We start from the raw sequence: 11,761 nt of genomic DNA on the forward strand, positions 1-11,761 counted from the left end.
TACAATCCACAAGGACAAGGCATAGTTGAAAGAGCTCATCATCAAACTATTAAAATGTACTTATTAAAACAAAAGGAGGGAATTGGAAAGGGGTATATATCCCCCAAAGATAAACTTAAAATAACCGTTTTTACTCTAAACTTTTAAAATTTGGATTCATCAGGGCTTAGTGCTGCAGAAAGACATTTGTATCCAAAAAATGTACATAAGCCTAAGGTACTTTGGAAGGATATTTTAACAGGACAATAGAAAGGTCCTGACCCAGTGATTGTCTGGAGTCGGGGCTCTGTTTGTGTTTTTCCACAGGGAGAACAGCAGCCGATTTGGATTCCAGAGAGATTAACCAAAACAATTTCTACAGACCAAAAGGAAGATGATTTGACTCAAATCCGTAACAGCTGATATCCAGAATTCCAGCTTGGCTATTCTTACATCTGCAACAGTGATTAACCAGGATGCTTTTTTCAATATCTATTTTATTATTGCTTTTTCCCACATTATAAAGTTCTATTTTATTTTTGAGCTCATACAGACCTAGGTTAATGTTTTTCTGATCAGTTTTATTTTTTGACTGTGGAGTTTTTAAACATTGCAATGGAGATTTCACCTAGGTAAAGCTACAAGGCCTTTACTATTGTCTTATGTGTTGTATGTTACGTGTGCACACTTCTGTTTTGTGTTGTATGTCTGTATGTGCGTATGTCCATATATCATATATGAGGAGCACTCATGAATATGGATCCAAATTTTTTTTATTATTCACGTGATTTTAATAGTTTAATTTAATTTGGGTAAACAGCTGTTGAGGAATGTTTTAATATATGAACAAATACGAGGTTAACAGATCTGTTTGTTTACTTTCACCTTTCCTTTTCATTATATTTAATAATTCTGTTCAGGATAATGTAAATTGTTCTAAAAATTGTTTTCTTAGTACCTGTTGGAATGTTACATATTTTTTTTTAGCATCATTGTCAAAATTCCTATTTTCATCCCAGTGCCGGTGAATACAAAGATGAAACCAAACTACAACTTCTTCGAGAGTTATCACAACAAACTGTATAAACTGATACATCAGTGATTAATAACTCAACAAGTAATGCTCAATCAATGAGTCGATTTATTTTGGGAGGATATGGACATATTGATAGATTCCTCCGCTTTGAACTGCTTACAGAACTTGCCTGGACTACGTATCACTTGTATGCATTGTGATCTATCTGTTGATGCAGCAAATTATGGTAGTGCTAGCGTATCTTTGCTGATGTGTCACCAGTGATGCAATTTTTCCTAGGAGCCGTCAATTGGCTTGGTGTCATGGCATTTCTGTATCCTCCTCCCTTCTACTAGTGATGATCTAATTTTGGGGGCCAACAGAGATGAGGCAAAGAACCTCACCCCCCCACACTGGTGTATAGGCCTATCCACAAATGCTATATGCTGGAGCGGTAGTCAGTGGGGTATGATCCAATTGCAGTGGTATCAACCTAAGACAGGAGGCTGACGCCTAGAGGTCAGTTTTCCGATGACGGGTAAGAACCATATGTTGAATTGGACAAACCTAACAGGCATGGTCCCTAGCCACATTGCTTGTTGCTTAATTAAACAGAAGGGGGGAGATGCTAAGAGTCAGCCAAGTATATGATGCATGGCATTTTTGGTTGAAAGGTGATGCCAGCTAACCATTGAGATGACATGATTATGTTAAGATTCGCATTCATATGGATATTGGACTCCTGCTGTTCCTTGGCCTGCTATGGGACTCCTGGAGAGTTCCCATTGGTTGGGGAAGTACAGTAGGAGGGAGTTCCAGGGGAGGAACTTCCTCTGGGGGTGCCGGGAGAACACCGCGTGGGTGGATCTGCGATCTTCCTGGGGGCGTACAGAACATTGGCGGCAGTTTCAAAAAATAAAGTTTGTTCCTGCTTGAGTGGCTCGTGATTTTGTGCCTAGCCAGACTGCGGCACCCACCTTAACTGGTACAGCATGTAAAATATTTACCATAGTCCAAAGACCAAGAAAAACATCCAGCATATGGTAGAGTTCTTCAAATTCTACATTCCTAGCAAAGAAGAACCTCATAGTTTGATTCTGTGTCTTCCCATCACTTTCAGCTCTTGACACAGCCTCCTCAGATTCTTGAAATATAAATCTATTCATTTAAAAACATCTGTCCCATGTTTGTTTCAAAGCTGTCTTCTTCCCAGCCCTGTTGCTCAGCAACAGCTGCAGCGGGAGCTTTGGTTGCTTGGAATGAGATGCAGGAGCCCTGGTAGAACGGTCTGCCATTCACTTCCTCATTTCACCTACTTCTGTGGTGTTGGGATATGAAGCAGCAAGGAGATGAAAGTCCTTGCAGGATAATACTCTGAATGTGGCTTCTCTAACAAGGTCTTTCAAATCCACCCATCTTGTGCATGGATTGGACTAGTGGGAGACACAAGGAGCCCCAGTTATTCATCCCCCAACAACTCTCATGGGTATTAGTCACCCTTTTCAAAAAATCCTTCTTCTCCATCAGTTGGGGGCCACATGCCCATTTCTGAGGCAAGTCCCACAGTGCCCTTCACAGAGTTTGCCTAGCACAGAGGGTTTCCCCTTCCTAATCTTTCTTTGGAGACTACCACAGGAAGAATTGATTTTCTGTTTTCAGAGAAATGAAAAGCTGAGAGTGGTGTTCTTCCCTCTCCTTGACTCTCCATCCTGCCTCTAACCTCTCTCCAGAGCTCATACTAGATGGATCAGCAAGTCAAGAGACTGAGCAGACATTCAACCAGGGATGGAGGTGACAGTCTGTCACCTTAGTTTACAAGGTGGTTCTCTGGGGCCTTCATTTTCATAGCTCTGGGGAGTGGCCTTCTCCTTGAGAGATGGACAGTTTCTCTTTAAAAAGAAGAATTTCCTCAAAGGCAGGTGATATTCTTTGATGTAGTTTGTCCCTTAAGAGCTTTATGGTTTAGATGTGTTGTCCACAGTGTGGGGATATTTGAAGAATGTAGGACCTTTAAGAACTGGGACTAGTGAGAGGTCATTAAGGTCACTGCTCTTATAAAGTATTAAGGTAGTTCTCATGGGTCTCCTGGTTAGTTCTTTCAAGTGGGTTATTATAAAAGAAGTGAGCCCAGCCCCTCCCTTTACTCTGGTTCTTTGTCTTGAGGTGTGATTCCCTCCCTTTCATATGTGACTCTGTTATTAAGGTGCCATCTGCCATGAGGTCCTCCCAAGAGCCCAGTCAATAAAATGGTGTCATGCCATTGAACCTTCAGAACTGTGAGCTAAATAAACCTCTATTTCTTATAAAGTATCCAGCCTCATTACAGTAATGAAAAACAGACTAATAGAGCAACCTCCTTCCAGATTCCAGTCCCTTCTTATATCTCTCCTCCCCACAGGACCCAGGGTGGCCTCTCTTGCACAGGTAGTGGGTGGTGGCATGTGAGAGAGGCATCTTACTTGAATTCTGTTGGGTTCAGAGAATTCATTAATGTCTTAAAAGTATGTTATCTCTGCATTACAAAGCAACATCAGGAGCAGAAACCCTCAATACTTCACAACTTCTTATTATTGGTAATGAAGAGACCCCCAAATGTCCCTAAGGATTTGTTTCAGGGATGGAAGCCCCTGCCCAAAGCAATTAGGGAAATTTATACTAATGAAACACATATAGAAATATCTGTTTCCCTCTCATATAAAGGCCAGAGGTAGAGACTGGATTACAATAACCTTTCCTGGACCAAGAAGCTAAATGGTACATTTAACTTCTCTGAGACTCAGTTTCCAGATCTGTAAAATGAGATCTGACTTAGTCTGCATGGTTTTCCAAATTCTGGGATTTTAAGAGTTAAGGTATCAGAATGTGCCGATGTTATACAGAGCTATATAAATAAAAGAAACAAGTAATTTTTTGAAGCTATTTGGAAATCCCCTTCACAACTAGTAACTACAGATAGAATTCAGATTTATATCCCAAGATAATCTTTCCTATCTCTCCAAATGTTTACAGTTTACTTTTTGGCTTACGGTTATATTCCATTGTGAATTAAGTCAAATGTATTCTCTCCTGATTAAATAAAAGCAAAATTGAATACCTTAAATAGGTAAGTAAACTGACAAAACTAAAGAAGCTACCAAGATGTGAATGAAAACTCACAAAATATGGAAAAAGACTCCAGTGACAGATAGGTAAAGAGCAAGGGTGCCTTTGTTCAGGACCATTAAAATGATCTTAAGGCTAACAGTGGGTTTGTTGGAGTGATATGTAGGATCTCCTAGAGCCCAAGGGCAGACAAGGCAGCAGACCCCACAGAGACCGGCACCAGAGCCTGAGCCAGGGACAGCACAGCCCCTCCTGCCAGCTACCCAGGCACACGCTCTGCTATCTCTGCCTATCTCTGCATATCTGCTTCCCTCATGCTGGTGGGGGTGGGGCAGGGTGTGCAGGGCTGACAAACCGATGAAAAGTATTATAAAGTCAAGAAAGGCTTTTTCCTAATAACATTGCATCTTAGGTTTTATTTTCTGTGGTTCTGGTTTCAATGGCCTTTGCTGCTATGGGTTGCCTACAAAGCCCCCATTCTGGGTGCCTTAGGACTCAACAGCAAGAAGAAAATAAAAACCCAGCACATCCGACCACATCCAATAAAGTACGGTAATCAAAAAGAGAATTGACTTTTTCTAAAACTAAGTTAACTGAAAGACTGAAACAAGGCTTGAAGCCTCCATTGTCCCTGGTTCATCACATTTCTGGGGGCATGTGACCTGTTGACTAAAATGTATCATGAGAAAAGTTCAGCTCAAAGTAATAGCAGAGTCAGAACCTGCTAGCCACGTTGAGTTTTGAGAAAGAGTTTGCTTTCAATAAGAAAAATTGACCTTTGCTTATCATTCACATCTGGCTTTTTTTAAAATGATAATTTTCAGATCTCACAATAATTTGAGCTAAAAGTTAAAGGTCCAGTTCCTAGTTCAGGCCTTGGCACTAATTTCTCAGGAAATTTTTCCTGGAGCCAAAGATGCAGAATCCGCTCCCAGCTGCCTTCAGCCGCTAGAGGCTTTGCTACTGGAGAGAGAGCTTGAATCCAGGCCACAATATTACCAGCTGTGTGCCCTTGGATACATGGTTTAATCTCTCTAGGTTTTATTCGTTTGAAAGAATTGAATGGTTAGCTTTCTTTTTATATCTATGTGAGTTATAATTTTGACTATATGCTTCAGCTCTTTTAAAGTAGCATTTCTCATTTTTAAATTGTTGTCCAGAATCTTCTACCATTTGCGAGCACATTGGTAGGCTGGGGGAGAACTTATCCTCAAAAAATGTTTGTTACTTTTGATTTGGTGATAACATTAATAATAATTTTTTGATAATAATTTAATAATTTATTAATAATTATTAAGATAATTTATATTTATTAAAGATTCCCTCTGGGCAAAATATAGATTCTGGTTACTAAGAAGGGGAAGGACAAACGAGGAACAAGCTTTTCCTTAAAGAAGATTCAATTCATTGTGGGTGGACATGCTACTAACGTACCTGTCAGGTTTTTTTCTCTCCTTTCTCATAACCTGTGACTTTAAGGAACAATTTTGAGAGTCAATGGTATTGGCAGCAGAGCTGTTTTCTGGATAGACATGCTTGGCTTCCCAGTGGTTCCCAGGAACCCAAAAAGGGATGCTCATTTCATGCTCCTCCTTCTTAAAACAAACGCATACCAGACCTCAAGAAGTTATGCAGTTTTGTCCTAAAAGTTTCAGTAAGCTGTCTCAAAAATTCTGAGTGGAGCAAGAACAAGTAGGAAGTAGGCAGGGAGGAGGTAAAGAAGAGAGTTACTCATGGGGTATGCTCCTGCCTGTCCCTCATTTCCTTACACCACATAAAGGATCAAGTCCTCACCTCCTGCAGGCTTTCAGCACCTCTCCCAGTGAAGTGCATGCTCCCCTTGTCCCTACTGCCTGCTCCTCTGGCCAGTTCTTGCTGATCTTCCAGGGTTGAAGGTGAGGTTGGAAGGAGTGTGAGTTCTGGTTCTGTGGGTGAAGGAAGGGGATACAGCCCAGTGGAAATAACATGGAGAAAAGGAAAGGTGACCTATGGTTGCAGATTGTTCTTAGTTTCTTCCTCAATAATCCAAAATCTAAGAATCACATTCTTTTTTTTAAAGGTTTATTTATTTCTGCTATCAAAGAATAGAATTATGACAGTATAATTTAACAATCCAAATTGGCTTCATTTTAAATTTTAAAATCAGTAACACTTCATTCCATATAACAGAATCAGTTTTCCTATGAGCCAAGCACTCATCAAAAATAATTTGATCATTAACATCAGATTATTTATTTTGCTTACACAAAATAAGGACAAGGGAACTTCATTATTTCACCAGTTGAAAATGGCTGTTCTCCTTCCAATCCAGATTTCTCTTGGAGGACCAGATATGTCAGCTTGGTTTGATTGACTCCGTGTTTTGTTTTGTTTTTTCCCCCTGGAATATTGTCTCTGTTGAAAAACTGGCTTCACAAAGAAGGTGGCAGCAGGAAAATTTCAGAATCCAAAGCTTAAAAATAAGTCTTGGGCAGTGTGAGGTTATTTTCTGTATCTTTGGGGGATAATCCAGTGTCCGAGGCCTGAGGACAGAGGCAAAATCCCCAGCCGCCCATCTAGGAGATGTCACTCTCAGTAGCATGTGGTGTCCTGACCTGTTCTCGCTCAGGATGATGGTGGGTAAGGAACAACAGGTCACAGAGGCCCCCTGACCCTCTGGGAGACAGAGCTCTCCCTGGGCAGACCCCAGGCCTGAGGGTCAGCGGCCAGGGGAGAATCAATGACTGTCCCTGCCTGTGGTCCCTGAGGTCCTGGGGCAGGGATGCAGGAGGCAGCCCGTGTCACAAGATGTCCCTGTCCCCAGCCAGGCCGGGTGCCTGGCGAAGCGAGGAGAAAGAAGGTGTCCCTCCTCAGTGCCTGGCCCTTGTGCCTGGTCTCACTTCCTCCCCGGCACCACCTGGAAGGGGAGGAAGTGACACCCAGGGGAAGGCCAGGAAGAGAGGCCACCGTCACATTCAAGTTCGGGGTGCGACGGCTCAGTCTGCCTCCCAACAGGCCCCATACTCGGCTCCCCTTCATGGGCCACATCCCTTCTGAGAGTCACGCCCTGCTCTTTATAGGCACAAGGACCCAGAAGTTCCAGGGACACGTCCATGTTTAGGCCCTTGGATCTGGAAGTTCCTCAGGCATCCATGTTTAGGCCCCCGGATCTGGAAGTTCCTCAGGCGCACATCCGTGTTTAAGTCCCAGGATCCGGAAGTTTGATGGGTACACGTCCATATTTAGGGCCCCGGATCTGGAAGTTCCTCGGGTGCACATCCATGTTTAGGCTCTAGGATCCAGAAGTTCCTCAGGCGTCCATATTTAGGCTCACAGATCTGGAGGTTCCTCAGGTGCACGTCCATGTTTAAGCCCCCAAGTCCGGAAGTTCCTCAGGCATCTATGTTTAGGCTCTGGGATCCAGAAATGCCTCAGGCGTCTATGTTTAGGCCCCCGGATCTGGAAGTTCCTCATTGCACGTCCATGTCTAGGATCCAGAAGTTCCTCAGGTACACGTCCATCTTTGGGCCCCCAGATTCAGAAGTGCCTCAGGTGTCCATGTTTAGGCCGTAGCATCCGGAAATTCCTCAGGTGCACGTCCATGTTTAAGACCCTGGATCCGGAAGCGCTTCAGGCGTCCATGTTTAGGCTCCTGGATCCGGAAGTTCCTTGGGTGCACGTCCATGTTTAGGACCCTGGATCCAGAAGTTCCTCAGGCGCACATCCATGTTTAAGCCCCCAGGTCCGGAATTTCCTCAGGCATCCATGTTTAGGCTCTAGGATCCAGAAGTGCCTCAGGAGTCCATGTTTAGGCCCCAGGATCTGGAATGCCTCAGGTATCCATGTTTAGCCCCCGCCCATCCGGAAGTTCCTCAGGTGCGCGTCCATGTTTAGGCTCTAGGATCTCTCACATTCTTTGTTGTCAGTAAGAGAACTAGGTTTCTACTGACAGTACCCACCCCAAAGTAGCCTGGGTGAGGACTTCCTAGTCAATTTTTTTTTTTTTTTTTTTTTGGTGGTGGTGGTGCTGGGGATTGAACCCAGGGCCTTGTGCAAGAGAGGCAGGCACTCTACCAACTGAGCTACATCCCCAGCGTCCTATTTACTCTTAACAGAACTTTGTAAAATAATAATTCTGGCCTTACCAAGCTAAGGGGATGCCTTCCCCATTCATTTTCCTTGTTACTGTGAAGCTTCTTTTATTAACTGACAAAAATGGATGCCTCTTATCCCTAATTTCTCCCTCTTTCCAGGTAGGAGAATAGGAGGTAGGGAAAAGTGTAGATTTGGTCCATATCAATGAAATTCAATGCTAATGTTAACTCAAGCAGTCCAACATTGTATTGGGCCCCTAAGAAATTGCAGAAGACGTCAGCAGTCTGTTGAATCTGAATCTTGACGACAGTTCCTTCCCTAAAACTTTTAGAGAAACTACTTGAGCTACACCTCCCTATATACTGGGAATACAGTGCATGCCCAGTGTGATTGCTGTAGGCATTTCTACCACCACCCACCTTAGGCTGAGCCATTTGATGGCAAAGGCACAGCCCCATCACCAACAATGACTAAGGACGTGCTACTTGTCCCCACCCAACCCTGACCTATAGCATTTTGGGGAGCGGAGGACATTTTGCCTTCATTGTAAATATTTAGTAGGTTTAACTTCTTCCCCCTCACTAAGCTCTCAGAGTTACACTGTGAAGTCAGTCCATGATAGAAGAAGCAGGACATATATAAACATAAAAGACATACTGTCTTCCAGGCTTGAAGCAGGAAAGCTGGGAATTCTAGCCTCAGGGTTATGTCAGTAGGTGAATGGAGTGAACAGTATTACCATAATCAGGAGGGGTGGGATGGTTGGGAATGGTAGCTAAGGAAATGAAGGTTCCAGGGAGCAAGCACCTGTACTGTCTCCAGCACGGCCCCGTGACCTGTTTCCAGTTGTGCAGATGATTCTGCCCTTAGAGCCCTCCATAGAATATTTCAGTCACATACACAGATGCCCTTGTTCTGATTTCATGCTCACTGAGCAACTGACAAATTATAATTTGATTTCTTATGTATTTATTAATGACCTACATTGTTCTTAAAAGGTTATAAAGGGACTTAGAAAAGTGTACATGTTTCTGTCTAAAAAATAAAATTGAATGTAAATGGATGCTGCAAGTTTTGGTTTTGTCTGCCTTGTATCCATTTCCCCAATCTTCCTCAGCTGCCTCTGGAGAAACTTCCTGCCTCTCAGGTGGAGCCCGAACCATCTCCAAGAAGATGTGGGTTCCAACCATCTGTCCTCAGTGGCTTGGCCAAGTCACTCACAGAAGCTCAATTTGGGAACTTTGTCGGGATTATGGGGGGAAATGAAGCTCTCCCTCCACTGGACTGATGTCTGCAGAAGTCTACAAGCCTGTGCTGCCAGAGCCCCTAGGTGGGGAGGCAGGGACCTCAGACAGAGTCAACCCCGAAGACAGAAGGACTGCAAGACCGAGGGAAAAATGCTGAGTGCCAGAGAGGGTTTTAGGAAAAATTCCCACATCCAGCCATGGTTGAAGCTAGCCTAGCTCCTGAACTATATTCAGCAAGCATAATATATTTGCTTTACTTTTTCAATTGAGTTGAGTTTCTGGCCATTCTTTTTTTTATCCCCCTTCATTTATTTATGTATTTTTATGCAGTGCTGAGGATCAAACCCAGTGCCTCACACGTGTGAGGGAGGCGCTCTACCACTGAGCTACAGCACCAGCCCCATGGCCATTCTTAATTAAGGTTCCTGATTAATTCAGTATGTGAAGAAAGTGTATGGGGAGGGGTGTGGAAATGAGGCTAGAGAAGAAAAATTCGAAACTAGTGATCAGGTGAGCACACACTCCCCAAAAAGGCTGCCATGAATTTCAGTGAACTTGCTAGTGCAACCTCACCAAATCCACTCAAACCTCAGTTGCTGACATAGAGGGACACATGCTTAATCATGCAAATTAGAGAACCCAGAAGATTAAAACTAATGAAGATGCGCAGAATAAATATAACTATCTTTGATTATAAAACCAAAAAGGAATTTCTACCTTCTTCCTGATAAAGTTGATGCTGTGTAAAATGGTAAGCCACACCCTCAACAATAGTCCTAAGATAAATACAATAATAAAAGCAAAGAATGTCATGAGACTGTTTCTTAACAGTGTCCTGTGGAGGAGACTGATGACATACACAAAAGCACAATTCAATGAGAGCAGTTTTTAAAATGATGTCAGTCATTAATTTAGTTCTCTGCTAGAATGGCTTTGTCAAAAGCAAAACCTCCAGGATGAACAAGTTGTACACTGTACCTCCAGGTGACAATGGTTTGGGGTTCTCAGTCACTTAAAGTTTCTTTGCCTGGGGAAGCTGATCTAAGTCTTAAATCCAATGGTAATTGGATAAGAGGAATCTTTGTTTATTAAAGCCATTTTTACTTTGATTCCAGAAAACCCTGTCATATGCAAAGAAGAGAATATCTGTCTCTCTCTATTGTGAGAGAGAAGGCCATGGGAATGGGCTTCCTGTCTAGTTTTCCTAAAAGGAATCCCTTCTAGGCTTAAAAGGAGCCTTCCTGCCTGAAATGTGGCTGAAACTTAAGGGTTTTTTTGTTTGTTTTTATTTTGGTGGAGGGGTATGGTCTTTTTTTAAAAAAAATGTCATTAATTTTAGCACTAACTATGTGACTAGCACTGAAGTAGATCACATCAGTTAAAAGTTCAGCAGCCCCTGCTTGCTTATGTGAGGTGTGGCTAAACACAAGTGAGTGCAATGTGCGATAGTTGCATGCTTGCAGTATATATAATAAAGATTTTCTGTTACTATTTGAGATGGAGAAGCATATAAAGTCCCTAATAACATTTCACCCTGTGGATATAGTATTGGAAGTTAGATTTCTAGGATCTTCTATGTCCAGCCAACTCTTTTCATATATATGGCTATTATCTATTTTGAAAACATATGAAAAGTTCATCTGCAATAGTCACAAATTTTAATTCCTTCCTTTTCCTCATTGCATTTACAGTCTATTTCTTCCACAGAAATTCCATGATATTTATCTTTTTTTTTCCCACTGTGCAACCTGCTTCAGTGCCAGGAGCCTACAGGCACAGAGGTCAGGCAATGGTTTAGGGCCACAGTATGCTCTGGCATGGGACACTATGAGAGGAACAGGGGACAAGCGATATTTATCTTGAGCAAACTTTTAAAATTGAAATCAGTTCTTTTTATTCGTGTGACTATAAAGCTCTTACTGCTAACAATTTCATCTGGATTCAGTTAACCTTATAATGATATTAAGACATGATTGATCAAAGCATAACTACATTGCAAATTTTATTAGAAAGTACTCAAACATAAGAAATAAAAATTTTATTAAAATGTTCTCTTAATGAGACTTACTAGGGTTATTTTTTCAGTTAGTTTATGTATTCATGGATGAATATTACTGCTAGAATCAGATGGGATTCAACATCAATTCTATTTCTAGTCTTTGTTTTTACAAATGTAAGCATGAAGAAACCTGATTCACTTAAATAATTCAGTGGGAATAGAAAGAATTTTTTTCTTTCAATGCAATTCAGTTATTTAAACTGTTCCTAAGTTACACTCAGAAAAGCACATAGTGATCCATGTTAAAATAATATTTTATAATATTTGAAAAAAAAATTGGTCATC

General features: G+C 42.0%; 1 non-coding gene and 1 pseudogene across 1 annotated transcript; both read right to left on the bottom strand.

Moving 5' to 3' along the window:
- Window positions 1-8,094: 8,094 nt before the first annotated feature.
- Window positions 8,095-8,167, bottom strand: Trnae-cuc (transfer RNA glutamic acid (anticodon CUC)). Its single transcript has one exon. It is a non-coding gene; the product is annotated as a tRNA-Glu (tRNA).
- Window positions 8,168-11,154: 2,987 nt separating this feature from the next.
- LOC124096609 (small nucleolar RNA SNORA42/SNORA80 family) lies at window positions 11,155-11,307 on the bottom strand (annotated as a pseudogene).
- Window positions 11,308-11,761: the final 454 nt, after the last annotated feature.

The sequence above is a fragment of the Marmota monax genome, unplaced genomic scaffold (assembly GCF_021218885.2).
Source record: "Marmota monax isolate L192 unplaced genomic scaffold, Marmota_monax_Labrador192_F-V1.1 WCK01_AAM20220418_F8-fsc00004, whole genome shotgun sequence".
NCBI classification, from domain to species: Eukaryota; Metazoa; Chordata; class Mammalia; order Rodentia; family Sciuridae; genus Marmota; species Marmota monax.